This window comes from Sphaeramia orbicularis, chromosome 3 (genome assembly GCF_902148855.1).
Source record: "Sphaeramia orbicularis chromosome 3, fSphaOr1.1, whole genome shotgun sequence".
In the NCBI taxonomy this organism is placed as follows: Eukaryota; Metazoa; Chordata; class Actinopteri; order Kurtiformes; family Apogonidae; genus Sphaeramia; species Sphaeramia orbicularis.
This window is the reverse complement of record NC_043959.1, coordinates 1,517,967-1,534,734: the sequence shown is the minus strand read 5'-3', so window position 1 is coordinate 1,534,734 and position 16,768 is coordinate 1,517,967. Positions and strand designations below refer to the sequence as shown.

Genomic DNA, 16,768 nt, shown 5'->3' with positions numbered 1-16,768 from the left:
CACCTTTTCCCTGTTAGTTTAGTTACTCTAACTAATTGATTCTGACAACGTGAAATTTCAGATTTATAAATAGCAAGATCTTCTTCATTTAATCTTTTATCTATTTCATCACATTCTCAAAGGTTTTAGGTTTTTCAAAACCCACTGACTCTGAAAAGGCTGGAATTTTAGGGAAGGTAAAAAAAACTTCAGATAGTGTAATTTTCAGATCTGTGAGTGTCTTTTTATAAACTCACTTCAACATCCTTTTGCACAGGATCTTGGGAAAATCTAAAATAAGCCTAGACTTTAGAAAACCACTGGTCTGGTTTGAGTCACACATTCTGTCTGACATTATAATACACTGACACATGGTCAGGATATCACATTTAACACTGAATGATTTTTTTTTTTTTTTTAATGTTTTTGTTCGTGTCCATGTTGGTACCCAGGGGGTTGGAAATGGGCAAAGGTTCACAGCCGATAAGCAGAATGTGACACCGTGGGCATGAGGATGGACCCTCTTGAACTAGTAAAAGTAGTAAAACTAGAACTCTGTCCATCCACAGTAAAACCAGTACTGTATCAGCAGAACCTGAAAGACTGTTTTTAACCCATAAAGACCCAGTGCTACTTTTGGGGCACTTCTAAAATATTTTCTCTATATATTTAACTTTTCTTAGATGATTAATCACCATTTATTATAATTAGTGCTGGGCAGCGATTAAATTTTTTAATCGCAATTAATCGTGTGGATTTCTGCGATTAATCACGCTTAATCGCATACTTATATGGGGGGGGGCGGGGAGTTCTGGTATCAACAGTGTGTATTTCCTTTCAGTGATATCTCAGACTGCAGTACTCCGCTGATAAAAATAACTGCACATGTCAGTGCTTCCAAACACCTGTGTCCTTCTCCCCCCCACCATCTGAAGACATTTCAAATGCAAATGTCCATGGAACAGACCGCTACTGTTACACATGTTTATGTCCACACGTTTATTTCCACTTGTGAGTGATTGACAGGAGTCTTAGTCCCACTAATCAGTACTAATACTAATAAGCCCAATAATATGTGATGTTCAGTTGTTCAGAGTAAACAAAGGGGGCCCTCTAGTGGTGGGAATAAGTGTCACTAACGTATGTTTTGTCCTTGCGGTGTTCCCGTAGTCAGTTCAGACATAAGAAGGAACTAACAGACACGTTTCTTTCACTCTGTTTGTATGGCCCCAAAAACGTTTGTGAGTATTTTCTGTTCAGTTGTTGTCAGAATGAATAGTATCAAATATCTCTGATGTGAACCTTTGTTGTTGGATAAAAAGACATTGTAAATCTTAATTAATCTGTAAATGCTAATCGTTAGCGTGTCTATGGATTTTCCCATTCATTTAAATGTATAATTCCACGTAAATGTACTAAGGCAGTGAACAGAACTCAGACATATTCTGTTTGTATGTGGCAGTTTTACAGTGAGTCTAAAGGAACAGATTTGGACACAAGTTTTGGGCATCTGGCTTTTCTTGGTAAACCTGTTGTCTATCTGCAGCTAATTGCTACACGCACACAAGCAGAAGAATAGGAGTTAGAATAAAACGGCATTAATGGGAGGGAAAAAAAAAAAAACTGTCGGCGTTATTTAATGAATACATTAACGCGGTAATAACGTGCTAACTTGCCCAGCCCTAATTATAATATTATCCTCTGTATATTGTAGTTTTTCCAGTGAAAATCAGGTATTTTCCTATTTTTAATTTACAAGTACATGTTCTTAAAATCTCAGAGTAAAGTTGAGGGTTATTATATCAGAACAGAGAAACCTGAAGAAAAAGTGACTTTTTCAGCAAAGATATCAACAACTGAACAGAAACCCAGTGTGTCCATCCACTGACATTGATCCAACTCCATGGGTTTGACTGGTGAATCAATGTCGTAGAAGATGATGGTGTTTCCACGTTCACTACGGAGCCTCTGAACGTCCAAATAGGTCATATCTGATGACCATGAAAAGGCGACAAACTGTGTTTTACACCAATTATTTACATGTACAGATAGAATTAGTGGTTTGGAAGTTATTAAACCGTTTAGATCAGTAGATACTTTTGATGGCTGTCACAGGACGAAGTCACTCAACATAAAAAAAAAAAAAAAAACAGACTAAAGGTTGTAAATGAGCACTAATGTACAGATCTGAGTATTTTCAGGAATATTCTTTGGTCTGATGAACCAAAAATAGAACTGTTTGGTTATCATCAGTGTTCTGTACAGAGGGGGAGACCAATCCCATTCATCATGTTGTTTGGTTTTATTTTACTGCAGAAGAACCTGTGAACTTCAAAAAATACAACAATAAATGAAGCTACTGCAAACTATAAAGAACTTTGAACCAGGACAAAGATAAGGGAAAACATGAAGCTGGTTTCAGTGTTTTTACAGTTGCTCAGTGTTTATTTTAGAATTGATTTGAAGAGTTTATTGATTACTTTTAAAGCTCCTCGTGGCCAGTCTATAGATTATATTTTCAACCTTTTAGGTCTGTATCCCCCAGTGTTCAGTCTGAGATCATTATTCAGTGTCTTCAGTTTATCCCAGGGTCCAGGATGAAAATGAAGTCATGGTCTAACAGCTCTGGAATCAGAGTCAGAATTTACTTTAACCCTGCTAAAACACACTTGAAATGTACTCCAACTGGACTTTCACAGTTTTATCCAAGCTGAATGTTTATTTTTGTTAGTTTTACATATTATTTTAATTCTTCTACTTCATGTGTTTTTTTTTATTTTTTTATTTTGTATTCATCAATTTCCTTTGTGCACTGAAATGTGCTGTTTTTAAAGATAAGGCCTATTATATTATTGAAACTGAAGGTATCACAAAGGAGAATTTTGTGGATATTTTCGAGGAGAAGGCATTTGCTTTATATTTATTCTTCTGATTTATCCTCTTTCTGGTGATTTCATCTCATGCAGCTTTATCAGGTGAGTGACTATTTTTGGTCATTTATGCATACATTAAAAAACAATGACAGCAACAGTTCCAGTGAGGACAGTAAGACAACAATCTCAGGTCCAATGTGGTCTCCAGGGTCTGTCAGGTCCAGTGTGGTCTCCAGGGTCTGTCAGGTCCAATGTGGTCTCCAGGGTCTGTCAGGTCTAATGTGGTCTCCAGGGTCTGTCAGGTCTAATGTGGTCTCCAGGGTCTGTAAGGTCCAATGTGGTCTCCAGGGTCTGTAAGGTCCACCTGTGCTTTGTTCAGTTCCATGCAGTAATGGAACTAATGTAAGGAATGATGTTCAAAGGGGTCATGTGGGCAGGGGTCTGGACCAGCACTGATGTCGGTCTAATGTTCTAAAACTGATGTTCTATTGTTCTAAAATACACGTTCCTTTCCCTGACCTATGGGTAAGAATCCAAATATGGTACCTTCATTGACCTTGATTTTCTACATGAAAAAAAAAAAAAAAAACTCACAAAAGAAAAAAAAAAAAAAAGTAAGTCTTGTTATGTCCTCCAATAACAAAGGAAGGTTGAAATTTTGAATTTCAGAGTATTTCCATGCGTGCCCTATGAAGGGTTAAGGCTGAGAAAGAAAACATTTGGTCAATGCACCAGAGTATTTGTGGGCTGAATGGTGGTTTTGTGCACGAAGGAGCACAAAGCCAACTCTGCTGTTCAAGTCCTGTTTGGAACGATGGGCTACAACTCTTGGACATGATGGATGAAGCTGAAGGAAGTGTGTTCACAGTCCCCTGGTTAAAGGCAAAGCCACAAAAAGGAAGGCTTTTGTATTAGAATTAGAAACTAAAAGCTTTTATCCAAGGTGCATGTGAACGTCTGACCTCCACTGTATGTCATGACATCTCTTTCCACCGTCTGCTCAGTAAATGCAAATGTCTTTTCAGTAGGATGCTCTCCTACAAAACCTAACAGACATTAAGACCTGAATGCTTGATCCTCTGCCACACAGGTGTCAAACATGCGGCCTAGGGGCCAAAATCAGCCCACCAAAGGGTCCAGTCCGGCCCTGGGATGAATTTGTGAAATGCAAAAATTACACTGAAGATATTATCAATCAAGGATGTTCAAATCATACCGGGTCAATTGAATCTAAAGTGGGTCAGACCAGTAAAATACTACCGTAATAACCTATAAATAATGAAAAAGGCTAATTTCTCTCTTTGTTTTAGTGTAAAAAATTCAGATTACACAAAAATGTTTACATTTACACACTAGCCTTTTACAAAAAATGTGAATAACCTGAAATGTCTTAAGAGCAGTATGTGGAATTGGACCAATATTCTGCCTGTTATTAAATGTTTTGTGGATTTGTAGATCCACTGTGATCTGTACGTTGTGATGCACATGTATAAATGATAAACTGAGGCGTAATATTGTTAAAATTGCGCTTAATTTTCTTAAGAATTTTCAGGTTGATCAGATTTGTCCATGTTGCGTTCAAGTACAATTCGTAGCTGTAAACATTTCATTATGGAATTTGACTTTTTTTTACTCGAAAACATAGAAAAAAACTTTGGAGTTGATATTATTTATAAGTTCTTATCCTATTATTTATATTCTTTTACTGGTGCGGCCCACTTTAGATCAGATTAGGCTGTATGTGGAACTGAACTAAAATAGGTTTGACACCCCTGCTCTGCCATATAGAAGAAAAGCCATGCGCAAGTAAAAGCAGCTTTTTTTAAAAAAGAAAAAGTGATCATCACACCAAATAAAATGCAGTCCAATGTGTCAACTCCCAAAGCTAATTTGCACAAGATGAAAACCAAATCACACAAAGAGGAAAGTTGCCAAATCTTAAAATGCATCAAGAGTAACAAAGGCAGCTTGTGCTTAGAAAGTTTATCCGAAGGCAGTTAAAAAGATTTGGCTTAATCTCAGCACTTGGACATGACTTCAAAGCCAGCATTTAAGATTCAGAGATGTTATCACAGGCTTTTTTCTTTCACTCTAGCTCACTTTGCATTTTGAGGAAAACTTAATTGAAATGATCTTTAAAGCTTGGTTTGTGGACAATTACGGTGAACTTCAGAAAGGTTCCGTTTTTTTTGTCTGAAGTTAATTTGGGTTCAGCATTTGTTTTGGGTGGGAGTTCATTCCCAGGTCGTGTATGTATTATAGAGGAAAAATGCACAAAAAACCCCACCTGCAATTAAGGCCTTTTCAGTGCAGAGACTTTGAATGTATACTCAGAACAGAATGACAATTGTTTTGCAGCACAGCAGTTATCTCGTGTGTCAGTCCCTGGTAATTCCAGTGTGATTACAGGTTAGGTCTGTGACCCTTCCACTGTGAACATAAATAACTGGCCAGGATGAAAGCAGGGCCACAGAAGCATGTTCCTTTCACTGATTAACTCCAACTTTTATTGCCTTCCAAGGGAATTGAAGAAAGTGACCTTCATCCTCCCGTGTAAAAGAAATTCCAGCAGCTATTTATCCACTAAAGAACTTCAGGTCTGCTCAGCTCTGTAACAATCGACTAGAATCAGGAGGGATAAAACCAGTGGAAACATACACCCCTCTAAAGAGCACTGACAGATATTATCTACATGTTGCCAGGGCAATCAGTTCTTTTATTGAAATGTAGATTTTCACATCATCTCCTCAGTGTTTCTAGGAAGGTTCTGGCTCAGTAGGACTTCAATCAGAACCTCTTTAGCCTCTGGACTCTTCTCAAGTGTCTCAATCAGACATGACTGCACAATCAAATGTACCATCGTCGTCTCACAGTTCGACAACACAGCGATGGATTGAATAAATTCAGCCAGGGAAGAGTCAGGGATGATCAGCTGGGCGGTGGGTGGGTGTTTGGAACAGAAACCAGGCCTTTAACTTCCACGGTCTCAACAGGAACCTCAGTCTTAAAGCAGACTGTGGGATCAACTGAAAAATCAGGGACTATTTAACACAGTGTTTTTTAACCTTGGGGTTGGGACCCCATGTGGGGTCACCTGGAATTCAAATGGGGTCACCGGAAATTTCTAGTAATTGAAAAAAAAAAGTACGAATAAATAATAAATGGTGAGTTGACAGAGACAATCCCAATCCATACCAGACATGACAAACTGTGGTTGTGAAACTGCAGCACTGTGGTTCTGTTTGTGTCACATGTTCACTGTGGTCAGTTTCAGATGCTGCAGCTCTTTCATCATTCATAGTTTCAGTTCTTGTTTGTTCAGTATTAATTGTCCTCCTTGTAAATCACAGCTGGACTGACTGGACAGATCCTGAGCCTTTGTGCAGTAATCTACACCTGGATTTACTGCCTCTGTCCACAATAATAGACATTATATAGACTAAATGTCCACAATAATAGACATTATACAGACTAAATGTCCACAATAATAGACATTATACAGACTAAATGTCCACAATAATAGACATTATATAGACTAAATGTCCACAATAATAGACATTACACAGACTAAATGTCCACAATAATAGACATTATATAGACTAAATGTCCACAATAATAGACATTACACAGACTAAATGTCCACAATAATAGACATTATACAGACTAAATGTCCACAATAATAGACATTATATAGACTAAATGTCCACAATAATAGACATTATATAGACTAAATGTCCACAATAATAGACATTACACAGACTAAATGTCCACAATAATAGACATTATACAGACTAAATGTCCACAATAATAGACATTATACAGACTAAATGTCCACAATAATAGACATTATACAGACTAAATGTCCACAATAATAGACATTATACAGACTAAATGTCCACAATAATAGACATTATACAGACTAAATGTTCACAATAATAGACATTATATAGACTAAATGTCCACAATAATAGACATTATACAGACTAAATGTCCACAATAATAGACATTATACAGACTAAATGTCCACAATAATAGACATTATATAGACTAAATGTCCACAATAATAGACATTACACAGACTAAATGTCCACAATAATAGACATTATACAGACTAAATGTCCACAATAATAGACATTATACAGACTAAATGTCCACAATAATAGACATTATATAGACTAAATGTCCACAATAACAGACATTATATAGACTAAATGTCCTCTGACATTAATGTTTATTTGCAACAAAGTATAGCAAACTATGACATGATCAAAAACAAATTCACTTCAGCAAAAAAAAAGAAAAAAGAAAAAAAAACAGTCTCCATTTTGAATGTCTGGGGTCGCCAGAAATTTGTGACGTTAAAATAGGGTCATGAGCCAAAAAAGGTTGGAAACCACTGGTTTAACATGTCTTTTATGGGTCTCTACGGAGTCAATGTCTTTTTCAAGCTGCTTGATTGTTTGTTTTTTTAGCATCACTGAGCTAAATTTATATTATTACCTTTCAGCATTTTTAAGTTGGGAAATGATCATTTACACTTGTGTGGACTTAGGCTGTAGAAAATGCAGGCAGGGTTAAATCTGTGATTGACAGCTTTAGTTATTAATCATTAACTGTGTTTCTATAAACATATTTATCGATTGGTGTGAAAACATCTATCCATCCATCCATCCATCCTCTCCCACTTATCCAGTTCTGGGTCTGGGGGGCAGGTTAAAGGTAAGGTGGGAGATGTTTTCCTGGAGCATTTTTTACTATATAGCTTAAAATCCCCTTCCCACCCCGATTGCAACCACTTAATTAAATGCTCCAACACACACAAAAAAATTTTGCCACCTGTGGAATGGACAGGACTGAAAAAACACCATCCAATCATTTTAATTGGACCATCGAAATGATTGAATGGTGATATGTCTATCAAACTGAACTGCCATTTGTCCCTCCCCCCTCTGCGAGTACAATCCAGTTCTCCAGAGTCGTGGCTTTGGGGGGCAGTCTGAAGAAAGGGGTTTGGACTTTTGAATTGTGTATTTTCAAACTGTAGCTTGCTTGAACCGTTGTTCCAGGATCTCCTACCACACCTTTAAGTACAGACGCCCAGACTTCCCCTCCTCCGCCTCCTTTAGTTCCTCAGGACACACACATACCCCCCCATGGCAATTCCAGGCTGAGGGATATAATCCCTCCAGTGTCCTGGTTCTGCTGCGGGGTCTCCCCTCAGATGGACATGCCTGAAAACCCCTCACCAGGGTGGGGTCCAGGAGGAATCACACAAACTAAACACCAGAATGTGAAAATCTGACTGAATGAGATACAGCGTCCCGTTGGTCAGAAGACGCCTGTGGATCAGCACATGGTTGATTTTCTACAGTCTGAGTAGATACAGAAGTTTGCTATTGTGGTGGAAAAGTTATCAGTTGAACATTTCCATAACACTATCATCCCAAATTATGATATGCTGAAAGGTAATTTTGGTGACGCTAAAAATGTATCAAACACAACTTTAATATGTTATTATCCAAGTATTGTCTTCACTGGTCCAAGACTCCAAACTCCAACTCACCTCAGTGATTCCATTGATAGAAAAATAGAGTTTAATCTGAGGGATGACATCTCCATTTCAGATGTTGTCAAGTGATTGACAGTGAGTGAGATTTATAATAAGATACTCATTATAGCAACAATAAAAATTACAAAAAAATCTTAGCACTATTCAGGGTAATTTTACACCTCATTCAGCCTGTCTTGACATTTCAGTTTGATCTGAACCAAACTCTTGGACATGAAACCTCCCCTGGATAATGTTCTGGACCAAACAGCCACCTTCAGTATTTCAGTTTTAGTCTGAGCCCATGGTTTGGCTCTTTTTGTCCTCTCTGATTTTTGTGAAAATACACGACACCAGGATATTGTGAGAACTGTGGGAGTGGTGGTGGACCATTGGGATTGGTCAAAATGAAGTAATAAAAATAAATACTGTATGAAAGGTAATAAAAAAAAAAAAAAACACAAAAAAATGCAGAAATGTATTTATGTATTTATGGATAATGTTTTTTTTTTTCTGAGAGGATAAGAGGAAGAAGATATGAGGCAATGGGAGAACAATGACACTTGAAGGAACTGCATCAGTTTATAGCAGTATGAGACGTTGTCGGTTTGAAAAAATACAACCTGATGAATTGAAAACACAAAGTGTCTTCAGCAGGCCTTGAGCTGAGACTGTGATCCAACACATACTGATAAGAAGTTAACATCAGTTTGTTACGGTGCTGTACTGTACAAAAAACAAAATGGTCAAAGTGATGTTGACTGTATCATGATTTGGGTTTAAGGAAAAATACAACTAAACAAAGTATCAATGAAATAAAATGTTAACTCACTGGAATAATTGGATTAATAATTGTATTAAATGTCTCCAGTTTTTGTGACAAATTAAAGCCTTCAGAACATCATGTAAAGTCTGCAGACTGTAAATGACTAGAGGGACACTATTAGACTATTGGACTATAGACTATTGGACTGTTGGACTATTATACTATGGACTATTGGACTGTTGGACTATTATACTATGGACTATTGGACTGTTGGACTATTATACTATGGACTATTACACTATGGACTATTGGACTATGGGCTACTGGACTATTGACTAAGGACTATTGGACTATCAACTATTTAACTATGAACTATTGGACTATTACACTATGGACTATTGGACTATTTTACGATGGACCTATGGACTATTACATTATGAACTATTGGACTATCACACTATGGACTATTGGACTATGGGCTACTGGACTATTGACTAAGGACTATTGGACTATCAACTATTTAACTATGAACTATTGGACTATTACACTATGGACTATTGGACTATTTTACGATGGACCTATGGACTATTACATTATGAACTATTGGACTATTACATTATGAACTATTGGACTATTACACTATGGACTATTGAACTATTACAGTATGGACAATTGGACTATTTTACTATGGACTACTGTACTATTACACTATGTACTATTGGACTAAAATTGGAGTAAAATGAACTGATGATATTAAGTCTAATGATCATTCAAAGCAATTAACATTGCAACAAATTTTCAGTTAAGTTTACTTGGTATTTAGTGTGTTGTACTTAAAATAGCAATTCCATTCAAACCAAGCCTTTAAGTTTAACACACTCAAGTTTTCATTACTCATTAAATTTTTAAGGGAACAGGCTACCTCAGATTTTTTTAAGTAAATTCAACTTATCTGGTCTGACAGTGTTGAGATGTGGTGACTGAAGTCCTTGGTTTGTAATTCATATGATTCTGACAATCATTGCCCGGCTGAGTGAGCCCTGGTGGCCTGTGGATTAGGACACCGCCATCCTGGAAGAGTTCACTAACCCTGAGGTCTTTTCTTTCAGTTCATTGGGTTGTTCTCTGGTACCTGATCTCCACCACTTTTCTTTACCTAGAAATTCAAACTACCAACAATAGTACTGTCATTTAAAAACCTTGGAAATATCCTGCAGCATTGATCAAATGAGCTGTAGCTGCCATAGGCAAAGTCTAGTCTGGGGTATTTCCAAAGAAAAATCTCCATCTCCACACCAAGGGTACCATCTATCATACTGTCTGCATCAGCCCGGTCTTCTGCATGAGAACAAGCTCAACTTATTCAACATACTGTGGCCAGCTTACAGGAAATAGTCCGACCTGCACAACTGCAGAAGCATTGAAGCCATAATTGCAGAGCAGCAGCGGCAGTGACTGGGGCATGTCATCGATACGCTGCAGGAGCTGCTGCCTAAGCTCCTGCATGGTTAAATAACAGCAGGAGCGCTGGTCAGCAGGAAGGGAAAAGCAGCAGTTCAAAGCTGAGTTCAAGGCTTCAGTAACATGTGAAGCTGATGCCAGTGGACGACGCTGACCACAACAGCCGGCAGCAGAGTTCTACTACACAACAGAACAATCAGTGACAGCAGGAAGGACACAGGAAATGCTGTTGGAGCAGCTGTTTTTGCTCCAACCTGAGTCTTGTGGATCATACCACCGTCAAAGAAACAATTGGTAGAAATAAGCTTGTATGAAATACACTTATGACGCGTTTCCACTTTGTGGAACCGGCTCGGCTCGACTCGACTCGGGTACCAGGTCCTATTCCAGACTGTTTCCATTACAGCAGGGCTGTCAAACTCATTTTAGTTCAGGGGCCACATACAGCCTAATATGATCTATAGTGGGCCAGACCAGTAAAATAAGTGGATAAGAACTCATAAATAATGTCAATTCCAAAGTTTTCTCTATGATTTTGAGTGAAAAAAGTAAAATTCCTTAATGAAAATGTTGACATATACGAAGTGTACTTGAACATAACATTAAAATATATGAACAACCTGACAATTCTGAAGAAAAATAAGTGCAATTTTAACAATATTGCACCATAGTCTATCATTTATACATATGCATCAAAATGTACAGATCATAGTGGATCTACAATTACATAAAACATTTATTAACAGGCAGAATATTGGTACAATTCCACAGACTTCTCTTAAGACTTTTCAGGCTGTTCTTATTTGTTCAGGTTATTCACATTTTTTGTAAAAGGCTAGTCTGTAAATGTAAACATTTTTGTGTAATTTTACTTTGTTTACACTGAAACAAAGAGAAAAAAAAAGCTTTTTTTTCATCATTTATAGTTTATTCTGATAGTATTTTACTGGTCTGACCCACTTCAGGTTGAATTGACCTAAAATGATTTGAACATCCTTGACTGTTCATATCTTCAGTGTGATTTTTGCATTTCACAAATTCATCCCAGGGGCCAAATTAGACCCTTCGACGGGCCGGTTTTGACCCCCAGGCCGCATGTTTGACACCTGTGCCTTACAGGATACTCCCCACTTTCCAGTACCTGGTCGTCATAGTGATGCGGTGCGTTACTTCTGTGTCGTCTGCTCACAGTTGCTGATAAACTCACTGGTTGCCTGTTGTCTGGTCAAACTCCTGCTGAATGTTTGCGTCTGAACCTCCTGGACAAACCATGGTGTAGTTTTACAGACTGTCATCATGTGGATTCACCTACTGACAGATTTACTAGAAACTTCCGCGTCTGTTTTTGTAAAAGGGCAGGTCACAGAGACGACTCTGACCAATCAGTGGTCTGCAGTGTTTACACAGTGTCACCTTTTAGTATCTGGTCCACAGTCCTGGAACCTCAGAGGAGGTGAGACCAAAAAACTACCAGGTACCAGAGTCCAGGTCCTTTATCGTAATGGAAACGCAAAAAGGCCGAGTCGAGTCGAGTCGATACCACATAGTGGAAATGCGGCATTAGACAGCCAAAGAGGTGAGAGAGAGGTAATTCTGACCTTTAGTGGGACTTAACATCACAACAGAACAGAAATAACATACAGTATATGATACAACAGACAAAATATCACCTTCAACATCTTTTTTGGAGTTAAAATGATGAGTTACAACTTGAATTATCACAGGGTCCAAGCACCGACATATAGTTACCACTCACAGCCATGTCAAATCAGGTAACCCCCCCCCCCCCCAAAAAAAAAAAAACAAAAAAACAAAAACAAAAAAACAAAACAATCTCAAATCAGGTTTTGCTGGTTGATTTTCTCTATGGTCCAACTATCTGTTGTTTGTCCTCTGGATTAGATTTGGCAGTAGAAACAGTCTTTCACGAACTGTTTTGAAGTATTTTCTCATAATATGTTGTTCTTCCCGTACACTAGGGCTTTACAAAGCCATCACACTGATGTTATTTAAGTTCATAAGTGAAAAGACACATAAAAATACAGAAAAGAAGTACACAGTATTGATTTGAAATAAAATAAAATTTGTGTGTGTGTGTTTTTGATTGAAACTCCAGATTAGTAAGGTAGTCAGAACAGAAACTTGCTTCTTAGTGCTTCAAATTTTTTACCGAAAATAAGCAACCTTCACTGAATGTGAAGCATTGAGAATCTGCTCATTCGCAGACAGACTACAGCTTCTGTTACTGTGATCTGAGCATTAAACTCAGGTTGACAGTGATGCTGTCACATAATCAATGAATGAACAGCTCCTGTAACTTCGAAGCAAAGAACAAAATGTGATGCAAAGAATCATGTAACACTGTGTTTTACGCATTCATACTACCTGCTTTAGTTCTGATTTATAGCATAGATCAGAGTTCTTTCTTTCTTTTTATTTTTTATATACATTAGAGTTTTGGGTTTTTTTTTTCCACTTTTTGATTAAACTGTCGCACTATCACATTCCACTGTGAACTGGTCACACTCCTGACAAAACCAGTGGTATTCGAAGTGTTCAGACCATTTCCTTAAGTAAAAATACTAAGAAAACATACTGCTGTCAGTCTTTTACTATTATATGTTTTGGATTAATGTGTACATTAAGGATGTAACAACATGAAAATTTAAAATCACAGTTACTGTGACCAAAATTATCACGGTTATCATTATTATCGCGGGTATTATTGAAACTGTGCTCAAAATGTTCAGAAAGTACTAATACACATTCTGACATAATTTAACCAAGTTGTATTAAAAAAATAATAAATTAAAAAAATAAAATAAAATAATTGGTACAATGTCCCTTCTGTGTCAGAAACATTTGAATATTAACCCTTAGTGGTCTGAGCCTATTTTGTCTTTTTCAGTCCTTTTGATTTGGCCTTTATATACTATATAAAGAAATGTTTACTATACCCATGTTTGGATCTGTTTTTTCAGCACAACTTCATCTATATCATCTGTCTATTATTTTTTCACTTTAACCTACTATAAAAACATAAAAGGACAAAAAACACAAAAAATACAAAATCTGATTTGAAAAATGTATATAATTTATTGCATAAATAACACACAGATGTTTAACGAACCTTTTCACAGACTTTAAAAGTGAATTTCGGTTCTAAATATTAGGTATAGAAAATTAAATTAGTAATAAATTAAAACTGTACTCAAATATTTGACATAAAATCAGATCTTTACATTGGGTTTTTTCCCCTAAAAGTGTGGTAATCAAACACAGTTATCATGAGAATTAGAATTTAAACAGTAATACTAACTGTGTTCTGGCTCCTTAAGAGCCATCCAGGATTTATTTTGTGTTCTTATATATTTTCAGTGCTGTGTGTTTTACTTTTAAGAGTTTAAATTTTACGGTTTTACTGTGAAAGGCAAACCGGATGTTGCGCAAAGCGCATCCTGTTTTAGCCTCTTGATCAAGTGCTGTCTGAATACGTCTGCTGCTCTGTGCTCTGGTCCAAACACAGCCTGTAAGTGTATGAAAACGTTTTGTGTGTGTTATGTGTAGTTTGTTAAACTTAGTGGGGTTTGGTTTTTGTGTATTGTATTGTGAAGAAGACGCCAAAAGGTCATTCGTTCATAATTAGCATTAAGCTAGCGGTTAGCGCGTTAGCCCCGAGTATTAGCATGCTAATTACTCATTGTTGCATGTAATGTTAAAGAGACGTGGTGGGTTGTATTTGTGTTTGTAAAATCATTTTCTATGTGTTTGTTATTTCAGTTTTACACCTTTTTGACTCATCTACGATGAATAAATCAGAGCAAAACATCAACAGGTGTCGTCATTACGGAGTTAGCTATCTGTCTAGCTGCACCGGGGAAGCAGCAAGGACAGAATAAACTGTCTGCAATTTTACCACGGTTTATCATTATACTGGTAATTGTTACATCCCTAGTGTACATGTATATGTTCCATTTGATCTACTTTATAGACTGGATAACATGAGTGACTCTCTCCAGTGCAGAGTTGTGATGAATTGCCATTAAATCTCCCATGTCTTTAAAAGATGAATGGATTCAGATATGACTCTTCAAATTGAGGTCATAATGAAAAGGTTGAGGTCTATATCGATTCAGGACCACGTAAATAGAATTAAAAGAGATTAGAATTGAAATAAGCAGATTCTATGTGTTTTGTGCTGTTCCTACAAAACAGTCACATGTGAGTAAAAAGATCACACTTGGTTCAGTTTTCCCGCATCTTGAATGTAAAAGGAACCTTGACTAAAAAAAAAAAAGATCTTTAAATAAAAGGTCAATTGAAAGAAAATCAAACCTAAAGTCATAAATGTGCTGTTCCAAACTGGAACTCCAACCACAGTCTTTCCACAAAGTTGGCAACTCAACCACGAGAGTTATTCAGTCATGTGAAAACGGTCCAATCCCATTTATACGTAAATGTCTTTTAAGAAAAAACACTCTTATTATTTGCCCTTAGGGTGGTCCAACAATCCTGGTAAAAAGAAATACAGTTTCAGATAACCTCAATTAGAACCCTGCATTAGGTTTTGGCATTCAAAAGATGATTTAGGAAAAGATTTGGAAGAAAAAGGAGATGTTTTACAGGTTGCACAAGTTGCTGGAATTTTCCTGGAAATGGACTAATTGTTAATTTTCAGCATAGCCAAGCTGACCTGTAAGAGAAGCAGCAGTACTATCAAAACCAAGGTTTGAGTGATTCAGCAAGAAATATATGGATGAAGTAAGACCGCCCACATCTGTGGTACTGGAGTAAATATATGGATGAAGTAAAGCCTATACCAGGTGAATTTACTGGAATTTGTACTAATGCTTATTTTTGACTGTTAACAGATAAATCCATATGACCTGCAGCAGTAGTCAAGCACAAGCCTTTCAAGACAAGACTTTCAGAAGGAGGAGAAAACTGTGCATTCCAGAAAAGTTGTCAGTGATGTCGCTGACAGAGGGGCGGAGCTTATTCCAGACTTCAACTGTAGCCGAACAACAAATGCAGATCACAAACAGTACCGGCTCCAAGTTGTCAAAGAACACAGGAACATTTTTTGTCATTTCAATAAACCAACAGTGGTTGTTGGACTTTCTAAGGAACATTTTTATGGCAGATTGATTTTGAGAATAAAATTACAAATTATTCTAATCTGCTTTATTCATTTGGATAGTTCTGTTATAGTGTATAGAGCAATCTGCACCTGTCTTGTGCAACCTCTAAATATGAATTAATTTGCATAAAATTTGGACTGAAATAATTTGGCCAGATATGGAACCAAATGCAGGGTTTGAATCCAGAGAATCTGAAAACAAATTTTTTTTGGACCACCCTGTTTGTCCTGTTGGAGTTTGTGGCTCCCTGGGACATGAACTGCATCTTTATAGGTACATATACTCTGATGGTGCTTGGACCCTTTATTATCTTACATTACAGGAGCATGAGACCCAACTCTAGATCCTTAAAACATTATTTACAAGCATTCATGTTTAACAGCTCCACGCTGCATTTGTCTCACTTCCCTTTGTCAACATTACTTGCTGGGAAGGAAATTTGTTTGTACTGTGATTGTGATTTGTACCCATTGCATGAACAATGAACAATTATCTAACTGGAGCTGATAATTAATTATGTAAATGATAAAACAAACTGTACTAATTGGAATTCCTTACCTCTTCAGCATAGGCGTCACAAAGTTTGTTTCCGGAAAGGAGTTTGTTTTTCAAGCTCTTGTTCTGAAACAGAAGGGAAAACAAGGCCAGTTAGTGTCCTGAGTCTGACTGTTGGGGAACATTCTGGCAGCCGCTTCCATCCATTTTCAGTCTGTTCTATCAGACTCGTTCAACAGTGTGGACACAACCTCCTTCTTTAATTCCTTCAACCGCCTTCTTAAAAGGTCAGGGCTGAGATATTTGCATGTATGCAAACACCCTGATATCCAACTCTTTCATTGATGTTCCACAGTAGGAGGTTTGTTTGTCCTTCTCATCACAAACATGGGCTTTTCTGTTGGTCTAGTCATGAATTCTTCTTCAACTTTGCAAACTAGTAGTTGGTGACTGTAAACAGGACAAAGATATGTCTAAAAATGCAGAATAAATCCCAGTTGAGAAC

The 16,768-nt window shown here is 37.2% G+C and overlaps 1 protein-coding gene across 1 annotated transcript in view; it reads right to left on the bottom strand.

The window, feature by feature from the left end:
* LOC115439370 (leucine zipper protein 2-like) overlaps positions 1-16,399 on the bottom strand; it is a 146,521-nt gene extending 130,122 nt beyond the window's left edge. Inside the window, exon 1 of the mRNA XM_030163211.1 lies at positions 16,327-16,399. The gene's annotated coding sequence lies outside the window, so the exon portion shown is untranslated. The remainder of the gene's footprint in view (positions 1-16,326) is intronic.
* Between the last annotated feature and the right edge of the window lie 369 nt (positions 16,400-16,768).